The sequence below is a fragment of the Mycteria americana genome, chromosome 1 (genome assembly GCF_035582795.1).
Source record: "Mycteria americana isolate JAX WOST 10 ecotype Jacksonville Zoo and Gardens chromosome 1, USCA_MyAme_1.0, whole genome shotgun sequence".
NCBI lineage: Eukaryota > Metazoa > Chordata > Aves > Ciconiiformes > Ciconiidae > Mycteria > Mycteria americana.
In genome coordinates, this window is record NC_134365.1 from 220,459,472 (window position 1) to 220,486,526 (window position 27,055).

Sequence of the window (27,055 nt, forward strand, 5' to 3'; positions counted from 1 at the left end):
GATAGCAAGTAGATGTTTAGAAGAGCTCCCAAGGTCTGCTGTCATCTGAACCACTGCTACTGGAATAGCACAAGGACAGGGAGCTTGGGAATACTTTACCACTCAAAAATATTTGTCCTCAGCAGCCTTGCTGCCCTGCCAGCCAAACCCATTTGGCCATATAACTTAAGCAACTCCCATCAGATTTCTTGGCAGCTGCTGGCTGCTCTTCACAAGGTTACAAGGGTTTAGCAGGTCATTCAAGGTTGTTGGCAGGACATTGCTGCCTCTGCTTTCACACACACCTGGTCTCAAGCACCAAGGTCTCAAGCCACCTCTGAGCAAGTCAATGTATTGCAGCTGATGACCTGCTGATGAGATGCTCTAATCAGGGTCTAGGTAATTTTCCCTGCAAGGAATCAAGCACCACACAGACACCTCTGTTTCAGAGATGTTCAGCATGGTGCTCCTATGGAGATCTGTCCCCACCAGGTGCTGGGCAATAAAGACATTTAACTCTACATTGATATTATTTGGTTTGGAGGAATTTAAGATACCCAACTTGTGCATAAAGAAGAATGGGAGGGGGGGAAAGCGTTACACTAGCAGTTAAGTGTTTTGGACATGGCAGGCACCACATGGGGGATAGGAGAGCACTGTAGCTTGACAAATGAAGCAGATGGCCTGAGCCTTGGTGTGGCCAGCAACAAAGCAGACATTTAAAAGAAATAAATATGTACTGCTGCCTCCACTTCCAAGGAGATGGTGGGAGATCCACTGAGAGAAGAAATAGAGACATTTATGATTTCATATCAACTGGAACCGGTCAAGGAACCCAATTCTTGCCTCTGACACTGCATTGTGTTCGTGAAACACATGCTTGGCAGCAGGAAAACTAGGCAGGATTTCTTCCTGCACCACTTTCTACCTTTATCAGCCCTCACCACAGTTTCACATCAGCTCCTGGACCCAACCTGTGCACCCACTCCTGGTCTTCATCAGGTCACTCATAGGCTCTCTGCTCGCTCTCTGCTCTTTATGAGGAGGCATGGCCTTTCTCCATGGGTTTGCAGAGGACCCAGCAGAGAGGGACAATCAGTTTAGTTTCATTTGCTGCAGAGTGGTAGAAATGTACCTCTAACTTAAATGCTTTTTTCTTGTAACAGTAATAGCTACTGCAGGAACACAACAGCACATCTGCTCAAAACAACCAGGGAGGCAGATAAACCCGAGTTCATGCTGATCCTGCTCTCCATTCTTCATCCTTTGAGGAACATGGCAACTGTTCCTCTAGGAAAGGCACAGCAGTTTTTGTGCAGGAAATCCAACATACAAGCTGTGCTGCCTGCTGAATAAAGCACTGCCGGTAGCTTGGGTCACTCTGCTCTATTCATGTCCTCAAGCTTTTCTCCATAACTGAAGGCAAAGCTTTTACTGAAGTCCAAAATTCTCAGGCTGCTGTGGACTTCAGACTGGGGATTTCAGAAAATCCCAACAGCCACCCGTCAGATTCAAAAAGGGAAGGGTAGGTGGAAATCAGAGCTACAAGCCCATCACAATCTGCCCCAAAAGGCTGGACACTGGTCCCTTCTTCCGTATCACTCCTGGCCTCTCTTCCAGCAATCTCATGCTGGTAATGTAACTACTCAGCTGGGAAATAAGGCTTCTCAGCCATCCTTCCTCCCAATTCTTCATGACTGAGCTGGGATCCTCTCCTGGCCTTTTCCAGAGAACTTTTATTAATGCATTGAATATATATGGGTTCATGCACTAATGCACATGGGCTACCTTAGGGGATTCACCCCAAAAACACACACCACAAGCTACCAACAACCTGTTCCAGAGATGTTCTGTACCATCTTCAGTGGCGAGAGGCACATCCCCCCTTTCCCTGCAGCTCACTCTTCAAGCATAACTCATGGGTGACTTCAACACTTCTACCACACAGCTTCTGGACCAGAACTTGCTTCTTCCTCACCACTTTGGGAGACGAAGGCACATCAACCCTTCTGTAACATTTTTAGGGAGATAAGGATGTAAACTAGCTCCCTAGCATATTTGGATAAATGTTAATTAACTGTGTCTCTACTCTTACAGACCTAGCTGTTTTAGGAGTCTTTTAATTAAATTAAAAAACACTTTAGGAGTGTTTTAACAGGAAGGTCACTTCTGTATCTGCTAGGAAAGCTGTATTTTGTTCCTCACCACCTCTAGCCTTTTTAGATTCAGAATTAAAGTCTTTATACACAGCTTAGACTGAGATGAAAGAGAGCACATGGATTTCTATTCACCTCCAAGGCGAGTTAATACCAATCAATCGAAAGGAGAAAGCAAGTCACACAAAGTAGGGTTTAAACCTTCATAGCCGCAAAGTGATTTTCGCAGCAGAAGACAGACCAGCTGCTAAGAGAGTAGCCAGTTGCATTTAATAGTGGCTGGGATTCACATGGGATTAAGGGAGCCCAGAGACATCTCAGGTCCACGTTCTGCAGTGGACACACAATGGAAGAGGAGATCTCCAGCCATCATCCCCATTTCCCTTTCTCCATCCTTCTGAGAGACAGTAGTTGCATCCTCTGAAGTTTGCTTTAAACCAGGGAGGGCCAACAATCTTTTTTTGCAGCCTTAATGAGAATGGCATTCACCAAACAAGAGATAGTGGTGGGGAGGAATCAATACATCACAAACATTTCCTGCTTTGCAAGTTTACTCACGCCAGCAAGCTATTAACATATTTCAAAACACAGTTATCTGCCAAATATTAGATTTTCAACTGCACTGAAAAAGTAATTAAGATACTCAAGTCTCCAAGAGTCAAAGAAATGGTTGTGCAACCTACCAAGGTCTCAGCTTGGCTTCCTGTGGGCAGCTCTGATGTCCCACCAAGCACCGGCTTGCACAGAAATGCTGCGTTCAAGGCTCTGCCTTTGCTAAGTTTTCTTTAATCTGCCCACAGGTTCATGTGTTAAAGAAAAACTGCACAGTTGCACAAACCTTGTTTTCCAAGAGGCCAAAAAGGAGGAAGAAATTAAAGTCAAAGCACTGATTTATAAAGATGTTGATTTATACGCTGCAACCAAATGCTGGAAGGGGGAGGAGAATAAATTAGCACAGCCAGCCCAAGTCAACACATCTTTGTTATTAGCCTCCTGTCATCTCTGGGACAGGGGTCCAACCGCAACAGAGAGCGTGACTCCGATCCAGCTTCTCTGGGTCTGCCAGCCCTGGTGATTAACTGCACAGATGTTAATTACAGGATGTAAACAGTGCCCTTGCCTGACCCGTAACTTGATGTCAGGCATTTACAGCTCAGCCGGTGCTCTGGGGAACCAGTCGGCTGTGCGGTGTGGTTGCACGCGTGCTGCCTCTTGTTAAGCCATTGCAGCCCCTTCCCACCATCCTCCCAATTTGGGGAAGCAGATGACATCAAGTGTGACACCACCTGTACTTTGAACTCTGCATTTCTACCCCCACTTTTTCCATTCACAGGGTAAAAAAAAGCTCCTCAATGCTAAGAGCTCACAGAGCTTCTACCACAAACAACACACCAGGATTAAAGCATCACGTCAGCCTAAGCATCCAAGAAACACCTTGAGGAATGCAGATCAATGCTTTCACAGGCATCCCTGGACCAACACCAGTCCACAGCATCCACAGAAGCTGGTGGTTCACTCTCATGAGAAGCGCCAGAACAAGACCCTTAAACACTTCCAAAATTTCCTCTGCCTCAAAAGCACCACTGCTGTCACAGGGGTATTTAGCAACGAAGGACTCCCCAGTTAACAGCCCACAACGACTGCCACTGTGTGACCAAGACAGACAACACTGGCATCTTAATACATGTCACCGTGACCTTCTGCTGCTCCAGGAATAAACAGATGCGTAACAAGATAACAGAAATGCAAGTACACCAAGGAATAAAGCCGTTATTCCTGATGAATATTCATTAGCGTATTTCCTTGCTGTAATCTTCTCAAACATTTTTTTTATCCAAACGCCTGGGAGAGAAGAGTAGATCCCACCAGCCTAGGAGACATCTGACTCTGCTAGTTAATAAAACCAACACACGTCTTTACAAACACACTCTGAGCCCTTCCACCAAAGGAAAGGCAGAAACAAACACTCTCCCATCTCCCGGAAAGTTTACCCATTAGTTTTCCTCCCAGTATTTCTGTAGGCAGCTTTTGAAACATCTGAAGAGCACCGTTTCATGCTGAATTCATATCCAGAAGGCACAGACAGTGAAAGAGCACATGAAGCAGAGTCAGGATTTCTAGACTGCTTTTTAAACTGTAAGCACTTAGAAGAGCAGATGACCTTAGGTGCAGTGAGCTGGTGTTAATGAGGATTCGACACCAGCCTCTAGCTTTGGGTACTCACTTTGGATGCTGAGCATCAGCCCTTCCCCACAAAGGAGCCAAAGAACTGCCTACGCACGGCATTTCCAAGTACCAGGTTTTAGCGTGTGGTCACACACACGCACGGAGGCTGAATCCCCTCACGCTGCACAAGAAAACAGTTTCTGCCCCTCCATCCATCCACCTGTGCAACACAGGGGACTCCTGCTCATCTCACAGGGATCGATGCAGAAAAACACGCAGGACCCGCAGCACACTCCTGCTTAAAATGACCGGGGCTCCTCCACCCTGCGGTGCAGTCCCTGATGCAGAGCAGCTTAAAAGACAAGGGGTTCGGTTATCCTCCATTTTGGCCAACACAGCCCCAAAAGCACAGAGAGTCATTTCTTCCTTGAAGTCCCAGGAGATGCAGGGAGTCGGGCTGGAGCAAGGCACATGCCACGTCACTGTCACCCATCCCAAAGGAGTGGGAAAGTCCCAGGGGACAGGACTTGTGCCAGCACAAGCCACCACCATTTCAGAGGTGCTTCCAGCTACACCATGCACACCTGCGAGTTTCTTTAAGCAGCCTTTCTCTTCCAAAGGCTCCGCTGATACTTTAAAAACTGTATTTTCTCTCCTTATTTCCCATACACACACACACACACCACAGTATGAAACACAAGCTAATAAGCTCCCCTCGGGTCAAACGTGATGGGCACAGATAAGGTCAGTCTGGTGCTTATCTCCCGCAAAGCTGCCTATTATTAGCAAAACAGGCTTGACTCTACAAACAGCGCATTAGTGCGGATCAGCCAGAGCACCACAGGCAGCCAGGCCACCCCACAGCTGTCGCTTCGAAGGCACCCGGCTCGCACCAACATGCTGCAGGAGGTCAGCAGAGAACTGGGATGGTTTTACTTAGGGATGAAGGAGTCCTTGCATTAGGTATCCCTTTGCACTGTGGCCCTTGAGGCAGCTCTCCAGTAACTAGTTCAGAACATAAAGCTAAAAAAAAAAAAAAAAAAACCAAGAGCTCTAGGAAAACTTCAATTTTCTCTCCATGCTTTTGCAGGCAGCCTCATTCATCCACCACTAATCTCTGCTCAGACGCTCTCCGTTGACAGCAATTTTGAATAAGTACAGGGATTAAACGGGGTGATTCAGACGACCAAGGTCAGGCTGAAGAGGAGCTGAAGCCACCCTCGCAGCAGCAGCAGCACAGACCTGCCCCATCCCTGCCATTCACAGCCCCTGTCCCAAGGGACAGGACACAAAGGTCCTCCATGGCTTTCTGCAGCACCAAGCTAAGGCTGGTGCCTTTGCACATGGTCTGACTGGGGATCACACCGCAGAGATGTGGCACTGTACAGGAGCCCAAAACTCACCCCAGGAGGCAAAGAGCCTCCTGGGCTCTTTGCAATGCGGTTCCACCAACAGTGGCAGGTCCAACATCAGAAGTGATGGTCACCACACAGCTCACCTGCAAAACTCCTTGGCATAGATCTCAGTGATCTTAAGGGTCTTTTCCAACCTAAATGGTTCTATGATAGGACACTGGGGAGACCAAGTTTATAGACTTTCAAGGGGGATATGCTTTTAAGAGCAAATTCCACCAAGACCTATTGTAAAAAAGAACAGTTGTATTTAAACAGGGATATAAGTTTTACACAGCTCATGCAAGAGGTCTCCAAGCAATAAGCGTGGAAGCTGGAAATGTATATCTGATGACAGTATATCTTTAAGCATCGACTCTGTTCCCCTGCTCTTTTCTGTGCCTCTGGATCAGCTTTGCATTGAAGATTTTCCAGTACCTTCCCTGGGGCCCAAACTCCAGGGCAATTCAGCTAAGAAAAAAAAAAAAAAAAGGACACAAGAGAAGAGCAAACAACTTGTGCAGAGTCAGCAGCGTATTCTGGTGCCTAAATCAACTGACTTGTTTTCTTTTGAGGAATTGGAAAGGAAGGAAGTGGATCAGCACTTCAGAAAAACAACACTACTACAGCTGTATCTGTGGAGCATTTCTGATTCAAAACAGGCTCCGGCAATCTAAGGGCTGCTGCAGGTTACATGGGAGCTTGTCTTGGAGACTCATTTGACATTTCTGGATGAGCCAGTGATTTTATTCCTTGCACAAAAGCAGAGTTGTACGTGCAGTGCTTCGAAGAGTACCCAAGTTGGTCTCTACAGGACTTCTCCCCAAATTTCTGCCATCCTCCTCCAGTGAGGGATGCCCTGGAGAACACATTATCACCTCCCAAGAGGAGGGAAGGGGGAATCTCAGCCCACCTCCCAGAATAAGTCAACCAAGAGGTGTCTTGAGGCCCAGATCCTCCAGCCTGGCCAGCACCAGGTCAACATATCGGTGTTTGGACCCCTGCTACAGAGAGACTCACCATTTCCTGCATATCTCCTAATAGCTCCTCACTTTGCAATTTTTTATTTTTTTATTTTTAATTAAAAGCAGCAATAAGGAATCAGAGAGAACAACCTAACAGTTTTGCTCAGCAGCATCAGGGGTAGCATTTTAGGTGCTGCAGCCACCACAGTCCCAGTTCCCACTCCATCAGCATCCCCTCTGTGCTTCCTACAATGCCCAAATGAACTCTCAGTACAAGAGAAAAATCCTCTGTGCAACCACTCTTGTCCCCAGGAGACAGCATTAAACAGTTTGGACAATGTCTATTTAAACATTGTCTAAAAATACATCTGGCTTTCGACCACTGCAGATGCAGGTAAAGCCTCACAGTGACTGTGATATGGCAAGGACAGATGCTTAGGTACAGCTTAGATCACACTGCTTCAGGGTCTTATCTGTCAAGTCAGCAAACAGCATCATTTCCAAGCAATTCAGTCAATAATCATTTCAGAGGATTACTTGCAATTCCTAATCTCCATGTGCTTTGAGAAGGGCACAAAAAGGATTTTCTCTTCAGCTCACAGGAGAAGCCAGAGTGAGAATTTGCATTGGTTTTAATTCTTTAAGACACCAAACAGCCTCCATTCCTGCACACGTAGGAAGGCAGTCATCCGGCACATCGTGGTACCCATGGCCAGTTAGGCAAGCACACAAAAAAGGAACATTTAAAAAAGCCACCTTGGCCGAAGCAAGTGTTAGATTTGCTCTGTAGTACTTCTACAATATAGATTTAGCCCAATATTTCTGTGGGCAAAACATCTGCTGGGAGGTAATTTCCATTCCCGTGGTCCCAGAAGGACTTAGAGGTGCTCTCGCCTCCCCACAGCCTGGCCCATGTAGCATCCATCCATCAACATCTCCTGCAAGCAAAATCTCCTCACCATTTCTAAAACCCAGGGTGCTTGGTACTGAGCTTGGCCACAACCCGGGACGTGAGAAAAACATGACGGAGGTGGGAAACCACTGCAGTGCGTACAAGAGCCTCAACGCTCATCTCTGCAGCCTGGAGTACTCTGGTGTCTTGTCCTCCACTGATACAGAAAGTCGCATTAAGGCCAGGCAACATATTCACACCCCTGTAACCTTTCAATTTGCTTCTCTAAAGAAATGAAACTAGTCATGTTTAGGTCAGGTTCCACCTTACCTGGACTGCCCAATGCCTTGGCATTTCTGGTCCCCCCTTGTTATGTGTGGAGGAAGGAGGTTAAGGAGAATAATTTTAAACTAACTCCCCTCCTTTTTGGAGGATTCTTGTATTAACAATGGAAGAGTCACTCCCCTCCTCCACATTTTTCATTAGCTGCACTGGCATTGTAAGGGCAAGTAGGAGATCAAAGTCATCTAGAAACAACTTAACCAAGCCATTAGTAATGCCACTGAAGCCAGAAAACTTGAATTTCACATTCCTGCGCAAAGTTGGAGCCTTCCAGTGACAACTGGATCCCAGACTTACCTTCTGGACTGTACTGGAAGCAGAAAGTGGTGTTAAATCCTCAGATTTGGCTGATTATTTGTTACAACTCTAGCACAAATCTCACCACGTGTCCTAGAATTGAAATCTACTGTAGGATCCAAGCCAGATACTAACATAATTCCCAGAAAAATTGGCCTCATCCTCCATGTTACTGCATGAGGTGTTTTCCCGAGAGGACCATACTCCCACAGAGCATCCAGCTATGCAAGCCTCCACCACAGAAAGCCCCAAATTCAAGTCAACACATAAATCTGAGCTTTCCAAGAGAAGCTCCTATCCAAAACCATAGGTATGGCAGTAAGCAGTCCCATGAAGATTAGTTTCTGCAGCAGAGCTGGACCAAGTCACCTACATACGCCTTCTCTGCTCTGGGGAGTGGAATAGTCACCCACCCCACCAGATAACTTCATCTCCAGCTCTGCCAAGTGGATAGTTTTCAGACACTCATCAGCTTTGTACTCCAAGGAAACAACACCCTCTCCTCCTCTACACTAGTAATTTTTAGCAGGGAAGTGCAGATGTGCTCTCACTTTTCAGTTTCTTCTTCCTCCTAAATTCCAACCCCAAGGCTCTCATTTGCTAGAAAAAGTGTTTATGCACCAACTTGCTAGAACGGGTCTTGTAGCTGCAGCATTTTATTGCTGCTCTGCAAACTGGTGAACGAAAGCACAAAGAAAGCTAGGAACTGCACAAGGTCAAGGGATGCTGCTCCAAAATCTACACACAAAAGGATGGATCAACACCATCCCAGTACCCCAGGACAGACCCTGGACACCAGGACAGTCTTTGAAACCCAGCTATATCATTCCATCACATATGAGTAGCCACTAAAAGGATTTAGGTTCACTTCTCTCCATAAAATTAATTATGTTCCCTATGCAAGAAGGTAGTTTACCACTGCCCAAGGGAACAAGGTTTTAAATACCCACCATGGGCTTCTCTGAGCTTCTGGCTTCTTCTCAAGTTACAGCTTTCCATTAGAGCATCTTGCACAGGCTCAGACTGTTAATAACTGTTTACAGTGGGCGTTGGCCTTATCAACAGGATGAATGTGTTCTGGCTGCACGCCCCGTTCTGCTGAACCATGATATAATCCCTTAAAACATATTATCAACAACTGCTTTTGCTTAATTAGACCATGTGATTTCCACCTAACAGGAGAGGGCAAAACCCACCAGTTTGCTGCTGCCTTTCCTAGCTCACTCCATGAGCTAAGCAATCCAAAGCCTATCATGAAACATTCACACCAGCTGCCTTTCCTCTTCCTCCCCAGCATAAATCACTGACAGCTCCCTGCAGGAAGCTCTTCTGATAAATGCTGAAAGGACTTGGAAGTTCTTATCTGCTGTGTCATGGAGTCTAGGGGATATTTTGAAAAAGAAGTAGGTCATAGCAAAGTAACTGCATAATCAGGTGGTTGCTTATGCCCTTAAGCCTGTAATATCCAAGGGCTTATTATTTCTGCATATGGCACACCATGAATTGCTCAGGTCCAAGTCAATCCATGTGCTTACAGTGAAGGCTTAGTGAACAGGTGAGCTGCTTTCTCATGCTGCTCTGTCAAGGCCTGATTTATGACAGCTTTTCCTTGGAAATGCTCTTGGAGAACAAATCTAATCTTACCATAGAATAGTTTGGGTTGGAAGGGCCCTTTAAAGGTCATCTAGTCAAATCCCCCCTGCAATAAACAGGGACATCTTCAAGTAGATCAGGTTGCTCAGAGCCCCATCCATCCTGACCTTGAACGTTTCAAGGGATGGGGCATCTACCACCTCTCTGGGCAACCTGGGCCAGTGTTTCACCACCCTCATCCCCAAAAATGTCTTCCTTAGATCTAGTCTGAATCCCCCCTCTTTTCATTTAAAACCATCACCCCTTGTCCTATCACAGGAGACCCTACTAAAAAGTCTGTCCCCAACTTTCTTATAAACTCCTTTTAAGTACTGAAAGGCTGCAATAAGGTCTCCCCAACACCTTCTCTTCTCCAGACTGAAGAACGCCAACTCTCTCAGTCTTTCCTCATAGCAGAGGTGTTCCAGCCCTCTGATCATTTTTGTGGCCTCCTCTGGACCCGCTCCAAAAAGGTCCATGTCTTTCTTATCAGTAGTATTCAAAGCAAGTGTACTAATTTCTGCTGTAGTGGATGATATATGGGATCGATATACTTTAGAAGTAGAGATTCGCATGGCTTTAGCATTTCATCAAGTTATTTGCAAAATACTGGCTGGTCTGAGATGGACACTATCTCCATCATTTTCTTCTTCCCCTGCCCCAAATGAAGAGGTGGGTGCCTGTCTCCATTTAGCCACGTGGCTGATAACTGTTCAGACCCACTGTCTAGTTTGGCTTCACCTCTTCTCCTCTGAGTCTGGTCCAGGAAGAGAAGATGCAAGGCCTGATGGGAGGAAGCCAGGGATTCTTGGGCATTGTAGATGCAAAAATTAAAACAATAAAAATAAAATCTAAAAAAAAAAATTATCAAGCCTTGCCCCCCAAAATGGATGAGTTCGAAAACCTTTGAGATCAGGCTGATCATAAAAACACCAGCTTTTCCTTGAGGAAGAAAGCAGCCCTCCAAGGAGGAGGCTACATCAACTTGAGGGAAGAAACCTAGTGGCACTGTGAAGCCTGTTAGACTTTGCAGTCCCATGTCTCTGGCAGGTAGAAGCTGCTTTGATAGTTAATTCTCTCCATCAGCACTAAAGCAGCTGTTTTTGTGGACCCTGTGATGAGGATCCTGGCAGAAATTACACAAGAATAAGAGGGACCTGAGCAGGACAAAGGAAAGTAAGCCAGAGACTAAAGCTGAGCCCATACATCATCAGGAGAGCACTTCCCATGATGGAGAGGAAGGGGAAGGAAGAGAGTCAGCTGCATGGGGAACAATTGCTCCAAGGAAGAGGAAGCAGCATTGTTTGAGAGATTTAACAATAAAGTATATAAACCAATTCCCCAACCCCACCCCCCAAAAATAGAAAAAAAAAGAAAACAACACAGGGGAAAAAGAAAGTCCCATGGTCTTTGGGAAGGCTTAGGGCTACCTTGACATCACATACCCACTCCGAGCCAGAAGGGAAGAGAAGCTGCTTTGTTTGATTACTCCCGAGCTGCATTACCAGCCCTTTTCCCCAGGAAGGAAACCTTCCACGCTCCCCTTCCCCTCAAATTCGCAAAGGCTGAACCTGGTTCCTTATTCCACCTCCCCCGGCGAAACGGGCCACAGGAAACGGGGCTGTGCTTTCACTGCACTGCTCGATAGCTCCCAAGAGCCCTGACAGCGTGAGGAAATAGGGGCAAAATGCAGCAGCTCACCACTGGGTCACAAATTCAAATCCAACCCAGGGCAGCAGGTCATCTGCAAGCTTTTCAGGAGCCTTCGTGGGAAAGTCTGCAGGCCCAGCACATCCCTTGCCTTTCCCCCTTTCATTGAAAAGATCTCCCTCTATCCAACAGGGGAGACCCCAGGGACATCTGCACAGGCAGGAGAAACGGGGCTGTGCACATCCTATTCAGCAACGGTAAAACTCATTGCTCTGGCTCCGTTAACTCCAAGCCTCCCTGCTGTAACATGATCGCAGCTGAATTTTATTCCCCTTAAGCCTTTCCCAAAACACCTGTGGTCCTTTGAGGTACTTTTTCCCTCTCATCAAAAGCTTTGCAGAAATTAAATCCTATTAGCACATAACAATCATGCAATAAGGATATGTTTGGGGATTTTTTTTTACTGACACTGTCTCAGCAAAGACCTTACCATACCTTCTCCTTCAAATATGAGAAGTTCAAAACATCTGAAGCCTCAAACCGCCCTTCTGTGCACAGCATTTAGTGCTAATCCCACCAAAGCTACTCTGCCCTTCACTGCTAACAGCAGTAACAACCCACTGTCGGGTCTCAGCTCCCTGCCCTGTCCTACCCCAGCATCTAGGAGTGCAGCTTCGCTACGTTGGACCATCCCTGGTCCCTCGAAGTACAGGTTGGGGCTATCTTTAACTGATTGTTAAAGAATTCACCTCCCCATGGGGGCTGGCAGAGGCAAAGCATTTGCACGCCCAGTTTAATTGATCTCAAATGCTGCAAGAGCCTCAAAGCAAAGCACTCTTCTCCACTTGCTTTTTTAGTGCTAGAAACATCACGTCTTTGCACCTCTTCCCAAAGGAAACTGGACATGTCTGCTTATCATTCACATGCCCCATTATCTTTTAAGCTTTTTCCTACAAATATCTCTGTGTGCTTCAATGCTACAGCAGCAATACGAGGTCAGACACCGCTCCTTCCTTAATGACGTCTTCTCACAAGTTCCTATAGAAGCTCTGGAAATGAGCTTTCCACCAAGCAGAGGAGAGGGCACTGGCAGGGACCAGCTGAGTGGTCTTATCTAGGCTGTCTTGGCAGCATCAAGGACAGGGATGTGTCTGAAGCACAGTGCTGGGGAGACCCTTGAGATGTCACCCAACTTGATTCCCACCTCTGCATAGGAGATTAATTTGTCAGTGATGCACAGGGCTTGTCCAAGGGGCTCTCAAAACCTGGACTGTTGAGGCCCTGCAGCCGTGCCCCAGCACATCACTACCAATGGAAAGATGTCCTGCTACTAAACCTAAGCCACCTCATCATAGAATGGTTTGGGTTGGACAGGACCTTCAAACATCATCTAGTTCCAACCCCTCTGCCACGGGCAGGAACACCTTCCACTAGATCAGGTTGCTTACAGCCCCATCCAGCCTGGCCTTGAACACTTCCAGGGATGGGGCATCCACAACTTCTCTGGGCAACCTGTGCCAGTGTCTCACCACCCTCATAGTGAAGAATTTCTTCCTTAGATCTAGTCTGAATCTACCCTCTTTCAGTTTATAACCGTTACCCCTTGTCCTATTGCTGCATGCCCTTGTAAAAAGTCCCCCTCCAGCTTTCTCTTAGGCCCCCTTCAGGTACTGGAAGGCTGCAATAAGGTCTCCCCGGAGCCTTCTCTTCTCCAGACTGAAGAACTCTCTCAGCCTGTCTTCATAGCAGAGGTGCTACAGCCCTCTGATCATCTTCATGGCCCTGCTCTGGACTCGCTCCAACAGGTCCATATCCTTCTTAGGTTTGGGGCCCCAGAGCTGGACGCAGCACTGCAGGGGGGTCTCACCAGAGCGGAGCAGAGGGGCAGAATCCCCTCCCTCGCGCTGCTGGCCACGCTGCTCTGGATGCAGCCCAGGATACGGTTGGCTTTCTGGGCTGTGAGCGCACATTGCCAGGTTATGTTGAGCTTCTCATCAACCAACACCCCCAAGTCCTTCTCCTCAGGGCTGCCCTCAATCCCTTCTCTGCCCAGCCTGTATTTGTGCTTGGGATTGCCCTGACCCATGTGCAGGACCTTGCACTTGGCCTTGTTGAACTTCCTGAGGTTTGCATGGGCCCACCTCTCAAGCCTGTCAAGGTCCCTCTGGATGGCATCCCTTCCCTCCAGCGTGTCGACCGCACCACACAGCTTGGTGTCATTGGCAAACTTGCTGAGGGTGCACTCAATCCCACCATCCACATTGTCAAAGACATGGAACAGTGCCGGTCCCAATACCAGCCCCTGAGGAATGCCACTCATCACTGGTCTCCACTTGACATCAAGCCATTGAACACAACTCTGAGTGTGACCATCCAGCCAATTCCTTATCCACTGAGTGGTCCCTCCATCAAATCCATGTCTCTCCAATTTAGAGACAAGGATGTCATGCAGGACAGTGTCAAACGCTTTGCACAAGTATCTCCAAAGGAAGATAAAATCCTTTCTCTTGTTTTCCCTAGTTCTCCAAGATTTCAGCCCAAAACTGGAAGTGCAAAAGCCTGCTAGAAAACAAGTATATTCCCTTTTGGTCATCTTGTTCCTTCAGCCAGCTATCACCCACATTACCACCTTCTCCTAGGTCCTAGATAATCCCCCATTTCACCCCATATCTTGCCAGAGCAAATACAGCATGGCATCCAGCCAGGGCTGAGGACCAAGAGGACTGCTTTCATGTGCCCTTTGCTTAATTTCACTTTTATTTTCTCTTAAACCAGGGACATCTATCCACCTGCCCATGGTGTTTGACACACCTCGAGACATGAGGAGCCAGGCAAGAGGAGGAAGGTGCTCTGGCAACCCTGGGTTTGATCCCCTGCACGTAAAGGCAGCAACAAAACCACTCACCTTTAAAAAAAGATCTTGTCAGCTCACATTTGGCTTGACATTAAGTTGGTCTTTCAAGTCATAGGGTTCACAGCCATGAGACCTCCCTCCTCCACCCCCAGTTACCAACAGGCAGTTTTATTTATAAGCTATTCCTGCCCCCCACACACACACCCCAAACACGGGAGCAACAGACCTGCCAGGGAAGCTGCTCTCCAAAATCCACTACTCCAAGTTAGTTCTGTGACAAGGGTGACTTCTAGAAGAAGAATTCAAGAATCCCATTATAGCAACCAGCTTCCTGTACACACACACACTCCCCGGGTCTCAGGTTAGAGAGGCTGACAACCAAAGTTTGAAAAGCAAAGTCAAACTTCTGAAATTCTCTCCGCTTCTTTGACCTGCAGCTTTTCATTGGTATCTCCCACAGAGCCAGAGACTGGCTTCTAGGCACTTTCAACATTTTCAACCCAAAGGTTAAGAGAAGCAGCATGCAATTCAACTCTGACATCTGCTTTCCAAGAGCATTTTCTCCTCTGAAAGCTCAAAGGATAAAAAAATGAAACTTTATTAAGCATAATAGGAAGTCTTGCAATAACTTTAGGAGGTGAAAGTTTTAAAAAGGCAGATATTTTCTGTCCATTATCTGAAACATCCTTCTAGGCTTCATTAAGCACATTACGAATTTACTTTTGTCAATGGAAATACAGATGCCATTTGATGTAAAGATTAGGATCACATTTCCTTCCTCAAAAGTAAAAGGCAAACATTAGCAAGGACTACTGGGGTTAAACTTTAATTATTGCTTAGGAGAGGCCCACGCTTGCTGAGGCAAGAGACCTGCGTTTAATAAGTTAGTTGCAGCATATTAAGGGACATTTAAGAGGCAGCTACATGCGGTAGCGACGTTCAAGTCATGCCTTTATTTCGCCTCCTCCACCACTTTTGACCTGGCCAATAAGCCATCCACAGACCACAGGGAGCTGAGCAGTGCTCAGCACCACAAATACAGGTAGGGACAGGCAGAAGCATCCATGTGCAGGGCTGTGAGAAAATTATTTTGTGATACTTCTACTTGAACAGATGTCCTCCACAAGACTCTGCAGCCCACAGATTCAAGAGGGTCTTTCAGATATTTGCTCCCCCCTCAAGGGAGAGCAGGGACTGCTAAGGAAAGGGGTGCAAAGCAGAGATACACCCAGCTTGGGGAGCAGATCCAGCCAAGGCTGAATTTAATCCCATCCCCAGCTGAGAAAGACCAGTCGATAAATAAAATAAAGGCTTTGGCAACAGGCTTGAGGGAGGCAAGTTTTGAAGCTGCAGTTTTTGTGGTGTCTAAGTCACCCCAAAGGCTGCAGACCAGGGTAAGCGTTCAGTTCAACGCCTTCACGAATATCTTTGCTAGCCAAGGGGATGGCTGCAACCATGCTGCCTCCTTCCCTCTCAAGGGTAGTTCCTTCCCTAGGGTAGTTCCATAGTTTTGTTTTTCATTTCAGGGGATGGGAGGTCACTGCATAGTTATTAATTTAGCTAGCCATACAAATTTAGCTGGAGACCTCAGCAAGCCACTAACACAAAGCTGGCCAGCAGCTCTGCCCCACACGCTGGGGAAAGCGCTAGGACCATATCCAGCCTTCCCACAGAGGCTTGTGGAACAGATAGAGCAGCTCTTCAACAGTTTAAGGAGCAGCTTATGGAGCCCAGAAGCTATAGAAACCTGAACCTGCCAGGAGACCCACAACACTCAGTGTCCTGCATCTCACCCCAAAGAGGATGTAGAAGCTCCCTTTGAAATGTTCTTTGATCTATAGCACCAGGCAGCTTTTTTGGCCATGATACAATCAAGTGGATGGATTGCCACTAACCATGACCCAAAGCACTGTGTACCTTCATCCAGGCACAAAGCTGAGACATCTGAAGACCACTGGAGTCCAGGTGACTGCTGGAAGCCCTGGACACAATGGTGCTCTGCAAAGCCCAGCTCTGACTCTTCCTCAAAATCAACTTTTGTGCATCAAGCACAGAGAAGATGGGGAGAGATGAGAAATTACAGGGGAAATGGTACATGGTGGCTGAGTAGAGCCAGTAGTGACTGGCTGAGCACCCCAGCACCTCCTTGTCCAAAATGCATGATGGTAAGCAGAACGTCCAAACTCTGTGGAAAAACCAAAAAGCAAAGAAGCCACATGAAATCTGTTCCACCTCCATACTCATTCCCAGAGATACAACTGGCCAAGTGTTGTGCATGAATAGTGAGCAAGTGACAGGGGAAAAGGAGACCTCTTAAGGCTCTTACCCCTTAGATCCTCACTCATACACTAGCTGTGACATCCCTTCTCCAAGAGAAGCCTTCAGCTATGGCATCTGTCACCAGGTTGCCATTCAAGAAGATGCTTTATAATGCCCTGCTTAGCACCTTCCCAAGCAGAGGCCTATACAAAATATGACAAGAGCAGTTTCCTTCTGATGGCCAAGCTTCTCAAGTGTGGAAATAATCAGCGTACGTGCCAGGCATAGCTCTCCTCCGAGCTCAATTCCTGCTTGTCAGCATCCAGGCTGTGGCAGCATTGTACCTTTCCACTTCCTCTGCCGTAAAATTGAGTTATTCTAGGCTCATAATTGACACAAAGTCAAACTCCATCTGTTTCCACCAAGAAAAAGATTCCTCTGAGGTCGCTCTGCTAAGTACCTGCGACTTTGCTGCCCTGCCTCCCAGCACAGCTCTCCCGCACAAGGAGCGGAGAGGTGTGGGATGCCAAAATTAGTGCCCGGATTTGCTCAGGGTTTATTCTGGGCTGGGTGCAAGGCAATATCTTTGGGCTATTTAAGTGCCCAGACCAATGCAGTAAGTCCAACGCTATGCATAGCATCAGTAAGTGGGAGTCTTACAGTCTGGAGTAAAGAGGAAAACGCAATCATCCCAGGAAAAACTCAGGAGGAGACAGCTCTTTACGAATCCATTTTTTGCTGCACTGAAGTTTCACAAATTACATCAGAGTCAGACAGGTATCCCACCTATACGTAATTCAGTTCATTGCTTGTTTTGATTTTAACTACTTATTAAAATTAAAACCTTTCCAGAGGTGCTACAGTGCACAGCCAATATCCAGGGTGGGAAAGCAAAAGCCTTTGCACCTTGGCACCCAACAAGAAATGGCATTAAAAAGACTCAAGCATTGTCTGTAGCCTTCAAAGCAGAGAGGCTGCATGAAAGTATTAGTGAGCTGGAGGAACAGAGAAAGCCAAACAGCAAGAAAGAAGGTATGGAGGCAGGAAATAAGTGTGATTTTCTTCAGCAGTATAATTATGAGCGATCAAGCTATGGGGTGTGCTGTATAAATAGAGGCAGTCAAGCCAAGTTACCCCATTGCCAAAACTAGCACCAGGAGGCCAACGATGTACTGCAGAGTCATTGCACTTAGTGACAGTTCAGATGCAATTTGCTACTGTCACCATTACAGCCAGCGGGCAGGAACGGGGCCAGCGAGACCAGCACACTCACCAGCATCTTCCTCAGCCCCACTCAACCAGGCAAACACTGCACGGGAAGTTTTGTTGCACACTCAGTTCTTTCAAGCCAGAATAACCACTGACATTTCTAACCGTGTTTTCAGCAACCACCCTATTTAGGTAGCCACCCTCCCATAAACTGGCTTTGGTCTGTGAGCTGCACAGCATCATAGTCAGGGTACAGTCCTGTATGGATAAATGTCTCTGCAAGGTTTGGTTCCCTCTTATATAGCAAGATATTCCTTCCCCGGTGCACTCCGTGCATGATGGGCAAACTGTGCATTTGCCAGAGGGACAACATGGACAGGAGGTCTGTCCCTTGATGGGTAAAATATGGCATAAAGCAGCATCGTGTAAAAAGATGAGGGGAATAACTGCTGTGCATCTGCACCCATGCAAGCCAGTGGCTTGCATGGAAAAAGGTTTTATGAGGAATCCGGTCCTTTCTCAGCATCCACGGAGAAATCAAGGGTGCGAGTCTGCCAACAGCAAAACCACCACCCGGCTTGTGCTTTGAAAAGCATGAGCATTTTCTGAGACAAGCCAAAAGTCTTCACAGACCAGAGTCCTCCCTCCAGCAGATCACCAATTCTCTTCTCCAAGGGCTGCAGAATCGGGGGAAAATTGATAGGATAGGACAAGAGGAAATGGCCTCAAGTTGTGCCAGGGGAGGTTTAGACTGGATATTAGGAAATTTTTCTTCACTGAAAGGGTTATCAAGCACTGGAACAGGCTGCCCAGGGAAGTGGTGGAGTCACCATCCCTGGAGGTATTTAAAGGACGTTTGGATGAGGTGCTTAGGGACATGGTGTAGTGGTGGTCTTGGCAGTGTTAGGTTTAGGGTTGGACTCGATCTCAAAGGTCTTTTCCAACCTATACGATTCTGTGATTCTGTGAAAATGAGAAGGAACAAGGTCTGAACAAAACCCATGCCATGTCAGAAGTGATTTCAGACCCACAGCCCGCACACCTGAGGCATGCCACATACCAACCTGGTTGCAGCCTCCAGGCTGGTCCCAGTTTGACCCAGAAGTCCCTGCTGATGGCTAGAGGCATCACCCTTGGATATAGCAACAAATCTTTCCAGAGAGCAGCTTGCCTTGCTCTCCCCTCCACGTGTAAAGGCCACTGAGCTTCATCGGGATATTTCACAAAGGAGACTGGAAGTTACTTTCCAGTTACTCATTAACATCAAGCATTCTTAGGAACATATATCTACGTACAGGTAGAAAAACACTTGTTCAGCAGGGGCTACAAGAGGCATCAAAGCATCCTGCCTCACACTGCAAGGGACGATGAAACTCCGTTAAGGTCAGGTTCTTGATGTACCAGCAATGCCAGTTCCTATATTGCCAGAAAAACACAAGTTTGAGTAGCATACAAAGCTGCCCACATCTCACAGCACACAAATCCCACTCCTGTCCCCAGCTTGCCAGCAAATGAACTCACATCACAAGGAAGCCCTTTGGAAGATGACATCTCAGAACAGGTTTAGTTTCTTCTCACTTTTTGCTGCAGATGGACCGAATACTTCGGGGACTCTGAATATTCCCTCAGCAACCCCCAACCTCCATCTCACCCCACCCATTGGCTTCGTGTTGTATTTCACAACCAAGTGTATTGTGCTGCTTCTGCTAAGCCATGGGGAGACTCACCAGGTGAGCAGCCCCTGCTTAGCAAAAATTGGACTTGCCAGTGTTCATCAGAATGATAGTACAGAGCAGCCTCAAACTCTCTCCCAACTAAATCAGTTTTCACTTTATTCCGTGTTTTACCCAGTAACAATTCATGAGCTGTCCTAAAAAGACCCATGTTTGGTCTGAAAACTACCCTTTTGCCAACAATATTTGGAAAAACTAACTCATGCCATTCGAAGCAACACCCATGCTGTTCCCACCTCCAGTGGAGAGGTTATTTCTGAGAATAAGCACCATGAAAACAATGCTTTATAGTTTAACATCCACCTTAAGATCAGCCTGAGAACACCAGTGGAAAGCTGAGCTTCCAGGGCTAAGCAGACCTCCCATGCTCATCCGCTCCAGCAACATCCCCCATTTATTACCACCCCCGCATGGGAAAGAGCCATTTCCATATTGAACGCAAGGAGCCAACACATTCCCTCCTGCCCCCCTCCCAAATTATTCACAGAGCAACCCACAGAGTCTCTCTAAAGCAGGCTGGTGGGGGTGCAGCAGAGACAGGTTCAGCTGTCAGACACTTCTGCACCACGTGCGAACGCCTCTCGGGGAAAAGCGGCTAAAGATAGCCCACAGTCCTGTAATCAGACCCATAAGACTGGGATTTTACTCCTACCCCAGCTGATCCACGGTTACTGGGATAGACACCTCCTCTACACATCCAAAGCATTACAAGCTGCTTTTGCAGGGAGCTGCCTGGGTTTGAAGACCTCCATTATGTTCTCAGTGCAACCCCACGGTACCAAAAAGTACTCAGCCATTGGGATGAAAAGCAGTAATGCTCAGGTAATGGTTTCTAGCTGCACCACACACCACAGTGAGCATCCCACAGAGTGATGAACCAGTCCCTGTGTCACTGCCGCAGCAGCAGGAAGGTTTTCCCATTACCACCTTCATGCCCCGCTGGCTCCAAAGATGCTCTGTGAACTCAGCCCGTTGGCATGCTCAGGATAAAGCGAGCAGAGCCCGTCACCAAATACCAGCCCCCAGAGCTCCCAGCTATTTTTGGCAGGTTGTGTCCAAAGCTGAAAGTATTTATGGTATCTAGTTATCGCTGGGGGGGGTGGGGGGGATCGGGGCGCAGGGGGGAAATCACAAATTAAGCGTTCATCGTTTGGCTACTGCACTGGAGAAAAACTGTTAGAAAGGAAAGGGGAAGGAGGAAAACTATTGCAGATTCCCTTTTCTTATTCCAACCCACATACTCCATTTCTAGTGGCCATGGTCCTCCAGTGGACCTGTATCACTGCTCGTGTGAAACACGGACATTACGCTGAGGTTATTACCATAACGGAGCAAAAACTGTCTCCTAAAATGTTGGAGCCAGGCAAAGTCTCCTCCACAGGATTTTCCAGACCCTCTCTCACATATCAGCCTGCACCACCCCCCAAAAATCCCACCCCTCAAGCAAGTCTCACCACCTTCATGCAGGTGTTGCACACCCTACCCATTGCAGCCCATCACCAAAGATAAAAACCTCCATCAAGTCACCTCCCTGCCCACAGGCTACCCAGCCCCTTCTGCAGGGTAGCTCAACCACCACCTTCAAGTTCTCCACAGCAGCTCTTGGAGAATGTTTTTGCCCACTGCCAGAAGAAAGCATTCCTGCAGAGCGCACACACAAAGCATTTAGGGACAGGGACTGCAGGACAAGGCTTTGAATCCCAGCTTCACCACAAGCTCAGTGGTACAGATACTAAGGTAGATTTGGTTTAAGCATCTCACCCCCCGACAGAGAGAAAATGGGATGCTACGTGGTTGAGGGCGGCATCTGTCTGCACCCAAAAAGGCACCCACGGTGCATTCGAAGCGCTGCCAACAGCGAGCTGCAGCTCTGCTCTGCTGGAGGGGCTGTCACCCTCCCTCCAGTCAACCTGCTAAAAATACGCTGAACGTGTCATTGGCGTTGTATTCCCACTTGTTAGAGCAGGCACCTGAAAAAGTTGAGTTTACCAGCTCAAACTAACAGTGTCAGAGTGGGAAAAGGCTGAGCAGCCAACCTAAGGAGAGGTGTTTTCCAGGAACAAGCCTCTCTTTCCTTGACGTACGACCGCTCGACAGCTTGTTTGCATCGCTTCACTGGGTGAACGTAGGAGAACGGCGCACAAATACTCTTGTGATAACACAGATCCTGCAGATAGTTTATACAGGCTACTAACACCAATCTTCAACTGAGGACACGTCTTGACCTCCCAAAAGGCAAGCCTCGGAGAAAGAGGTGGCTCGCACCAGGTCTTCCTGGTGCCTCTCCCTCCCCAGGTATGTCCAGACCTGGTTGCAAGCATACTGGAAAGCAGACACCCTACTCCTCACATGAAACCATTCATTTTTGACACCATCAGAGATGTCTGCAGAGCAGTTGTGTCAGAAGCACAATTAGCCAAAGAGCAGCACCCAAGGAAGCCGGATTCATGGAAATATACCTCAAGGAAGGAAAAAAATCTACCTACCTACCTGCCTTTCTACAGTATCCAAGTCTTCACATCCTCATCCTGCCCCACTGAGGCAGTGCCACGTCCTTTACTTTGTGGTCACAGAACTAGGAAAGATGCTTAGCTTCTTGACCAAAACCACTGAGGCTGTCAGCATAAAGACGACGGATGAACCCCAATCATCACCCCATACTTGAGACATCCTTCCATTAGAGTCATCATCAGAGCATCAACCCAAGACTTCGTGGCTACCTCGCAGTATCTGAGGACAAATAACCAACAGCTCAAGTGTTTCTTAAATTAAAAGGCAGGATAAAAAGCTCTGTCCTTCAGTGTTCCCACGGTGAAACAGGAGGTAGACAGCACAAGAACTAACCCTCTTCTCTCAAGACAGTAATTTTCAGATGCGTTCACCTTGCTGGAGAGGAAGGACCCAGAGTTCACCAGTTCCTGCAAGCAAACATCTCTTGCATGGCCAATGGAGGAGACAGATTTCTGCTTGGGACTTCAGGCTGCCCACAGCATCGCTGAGGTGAACCACTGTGGGACAGGCTCCCAGGTAGATGTGAGACCTCAGACCCAACGGACCATATCCCTGAAGCTGTAGCAGATGCACCCAGCTGTGGACAGACCAACCAACGTTTCTGCTTTCTCCTTCACTGCTAACTGATGATGCTCCATGCATCCACTCAAGCTCTCCTGGTTAGGCATGGAAGAGGCCCACCAACCCCCAAGAGCCCAGGGACAACCAGTCATTCCCTGCTGCCATTTACTCTGTGGAGCCCATGCAAGCAGAGGTGACCACATCACAGTCAGAGAGCTTCCAACAGGGACACAGGCTGACATGGGGCACCAGCCACCTACACTCAAGGGGTGAGGTTCTGCTTCCTATGATCCCACGAGGCTCAAAGCAAACACTTGCCCTAAAACCCAGCAGGACTCGAGCTGCACAGGAGAAAGGTCTAGCTTTCAGGAGGGAATAAGGGAAATCACGGAAAGCAAGTCCAGGCCATTTTTGCAAGGTGGTGCATTCAGGCAAGTCCTGCTCATCTTTCCAGTCACACTCTCTTGCTCTGCAAAGTAACTTCCAGGAGGGGAAAAAAGAAAACAAACAAAAAACCAAAATGAACAGCCAACAACAAAGAGTTTCTTAAACATAGGCACTTTCTGCCCAAGCTGAGGTGTGACAGGACACAACTAAAGCACTCCAGGAGCAAAACGCATCAGCCTGAGCAGACCTTAAGCACCTGAGAGCTCCAGGATGGCCACGGCATACAGGTCTTCACTAAGCCTATGCCACCGTGACACCAAGATCTTTCAGCATTTTACAGTTCTTCCACAAAAGCAAGAGAAGCAGCAAACCATACCTTGTCCATCATTTACAACATGAAAAAAAGTTAGAAGATCAAACTCTAACTGATTTCAAGTCTAGAACAAGAAAATTACTTAAATACAGCCCTCATGTTTCATGGCAAGGAGAAGATTTATTACTACTGGGACACAAGACTTTCCCCACAGGCAGGTAGCTGCTGCCTTCCGAAATTCCCAAATCTCTCATCTGGCAATGAGCCCTGGAGGGAATCCAGACACCTCAGCAGTCCCTATATATCCACTCACAGCCACAGGACAATTTATTTCAAAGCTCAGCCACTTGCAGCTATATTTATTTTTTTTAATACCAGCTACATTGCCTCAGCCCAATGCTTTTTCTCGACAGCTCTGCCATTTAGCAAGCATTAAACCTGATGGTGCATGAGACATACCAGGGTTTTACTCACACCCCTGTCCAAGAGCTGGCTCAGAACAGCTGACAGCCACAAGTGTTTTAGGCAATATTTATCTCATACCTTTCCTTCCAAAAAACGCCAGCCTTTTGGAATCAAACGTATGGGACCCGTCATGAAAAATGGCCAGTTTGGGAGCAGAACATCTCATCAGCTTCAGGCAATGCTGAAACACAGCAATAAGTTTTAGGGCAGCCAGGCAAAAAGCAGCCAGCAGAAGACAACAGCGGCTGAGCTGGGACATGCACAAGGGGGATGTGAAATCCAGTTTGTTGACCAAGCACCGGGGCACTCCCATGAAACAGCAACGCTCAGACAAGAGCTCTCCTCTCCACCAGATGCTCCTCCTGGGACTCCAGAAGCCTTCTTAAATAATTATCTTCTGGACCCTAATAAAGGGTTGGAAAAGAAAAAAAGCCACTTGAGCAAATAAATTGAGCTGAGGTCCAGATTTGGTTCTAGAGCCCAAAAGGTTAGAGGTGAGAAGGTACACATACAACATGATTTAAGCTATGCCTGCTGCATCCTCCTACCACCACTCACTCATTTTCTCTTCCTCTTAGATCTAACCCCAGGCTCCACCACAGTTGTATTTCACTTCCAACTTGAAGCAGAAAACTTATTCTAAAAAGTATGAAATGGGTCAGGGATCCAGTTAGCAGCTCTCAAGGCAAAAACAGGATGTGAAATCACTGCAGCCACCTTCCCTCGATGCAAAAGGCTGGTTTGTGTTTTCTGACTGCAGTATTTAAACAAGAGAAATTTCACAGGAGACACTGCCGTAAGCATAAGGTGTTTGAGCTATAATAAGTACCAATAGAGGCTCTTTCTCCCCAGCTTTCCAACATCTTGAGTCAATTCAGATATTATGATTAGCGTGTCAATTCTGGTAGAAATCAGATGGCTTTGCTACACGAGGTACTGGAATTGGATAGCCCCAGGAACTCGCATTTCCACTTATTTTAACTCTGGCTTTTTTGGATTAGGTTGCTATCACAAAGCCAAGTTAGAAACGTTGGATGCTGTGTTAAATCCCATTAGCTGATTACATGGCTGAGCAGCGGCAAGCGTTTGCTCAAAAAGTGAGCCCGACTGCCCAATCTGGGAACCAGACGGTCACGCTGACCTTGTGCGCAGCAGCATGTAACAGCAACAAGCGTTTGCTCCCACTTTTGACAAAAGCCATCTCTTTCAACAGCTCAGACTATCTGCAGCACAACCAGGGCTGAAGTTCCTTGGACCAACCCTGGCTCAGCCAGCTGAACCCTGGAGCGTGGATTTGCAGAAGGCAGGCATATTTCTGCCACCATACCATAGCAAGCATCGCTCTTGTCAAGTCCCAGCTCCCTCCCTCCTTCCTCCATCTCCTGCCACGCCACCAGTTGGTTCAAACCAGACTTCTTCATGCACTACCCACGCCACCCTTCTGGAGAACCCTTTCCAGCATGGTAGTACAACAGAAAAGGAAATAAAGTTATTCTAAAACTGGGATAAAAATAAAGCCTTCAAAAAGGGACAGCCTAACACACATGGCAACAAACAGGACTGATTTGTCCTCTGTTCACAGAGGGAACACCGCACGCAAGAGGATGTCAACCTGGAAGGCCAACAGCAGGTGAACCTCAGGTTTGACTCTCCTTTCCCATGACTTTCTGTACATTTGCGGCATTGCTGGCAGGAGTCATGAAAAACAACAGGGAAGCAAACAAAGAAAGTACCTTCCCACCGTGGCTCCACTTCCTAGTAGGAGCAGCCAAAGAAACAGGTTCCCTTTCCAGGTCCTTAACTTGTTCTTGGCTGTCTGGTTTCAATGTCCAGGCTCCATCCTTCCTGGAGAAGGAGCTGTCGCAAAGGCTGGAGATGAACATTTTCATTTCCTCATCCCAAAGGGGAAAAGGAAATTTCTAAGCAGTTGTTCTGATCACACCACTCTCCTGTGAAGCAGGTATCACCACGTCTCCCTCTTAGGGAGTTTAGCACAAGAGAATAAACCCTACGCTTGTTTTTAGAGAGAAGCTGTGGGCACCTACCCACTGGAGAGGGCTCCAGGTTGCAGACCCCAAGAGGATGGAGATGTCTGCATAAGCATAGAGTCAGCTGCCCCAGTCTGAGAAGAACAAGACATGCCCATGCTCAGACTGCAGCAGCCTCTCTACTCATCTAAGTGCATTCAGACAACACATGGGAGCTCCTCAGAATTACACACTTCCAAATCAAGGTGGGAGCCAAGCCATTCCTGGCCCAGGTCTACATCACAGTACCCTTTTCCAGCTTCAACCCATGTTTTTGCCATCTTTGCAGAGGTCAGTGCCCTGAAAGAGCATCAAGCCAAGTCGGGAGAACTGTCCTCCCTGCACTAGTGTTCAATAGTTGCACAAAAGCACCAGGAGGTCTTTCACCAAGCAAAGAGCAGCCTGGCTAGATGCCAGAAGCTGGATCCCTCCATTTAATTCAGGCCACATGGAGACCAGCTACCTCCTTCATTAAGCATCAGCCAGCTCATTACATGCACAAACATACAGCACGGTAACCAGCTGGCTCCATTTAAGATGCATGCTTGACCAGTTTACAAGCCTCATTCCCCAAATTGTCCACTTTATAACAAAAAAAAAAAAAAAAAAGGACATTTGAGAGGGACTTACAGAGCAGCAGCACTTCCAGCGCGATTCCTCGTTGAACGTTTCCGTACTGCTAAAGGACCCGAAACACCCACATCTCTCAAGCCTCGCTGATCATTAAAGTTTTAATAGTGCTGATAAGCTCTCAGCTGGAACAGCTCTTGCGCACAGTAAGTTTTATCTGCCACAGAGCACACTTGTTACAGAGCCTTTCTTATCACTATTGCAAATAACAGCAGAGATAGAGGGAAGCACGTAATGCCCAGGAAAGGAAGGTGCAGAAAGACGAGTGGACACGTCATCTTTTGACTCTGTTTGTCCAAGCTCGTGACCTCAGGGGCTCCCTGCTCCTCACCCCACATACCCTCAAAAGCTCCACAGCCAGCCCACAGATTGCTCAAGGAGAGCAGCAGAGCAGACTCCAGACCTTAAGCCAGTGATCCAGATACGTGCCTCCAGGGAACATGCAGCTGAGCTACAAAGTTCAGGAAAATAGGGAAAAAGCCAATGTTTTCCCTGAGCTGGGGGGGAAGAAGCCAAGAGAGCGTAAGTGATGGTCTCACAGATCCAATACAGCACTCAGGACAACCAGACTGTTACCCCAGAAGCTTGGATTTAAGGACTCTCACAATAGAAGGGTTTTAACATTATAAGCTGACG

At 47.5% G+C, this 27,055-nt stretch overlaps 1 protein-coding gene across 5 annotated transcripts in view; it reads right to left on the minus strand.

Annotated features, from left to right (window-relative positions):
* Positions 1-27,055, minus strand: part of GDPD5 (glycerophosphodiester phosphodiesterase domain containing 5) — a 182,569-nt gene that overhangs the window by 146,413 nt on the left and 9,101 nt on the right. Inside the window, exon 1 of one of the 5 annotated variants that reach the window (XM_075491315.1) lies at positions 26,420-26,476. The exons of the other annotated variants lie outside the window; for them this stretch is intronic. The gene's annotated coding sequence lies outside the window, so the exon portion shown is untranslated. Of the gene's footprint in view, positions 1-26,419; positions 26,477-27,055 lie in introns of those variants that run through there. 5 annotated transcript variants of the gene reach the window in all.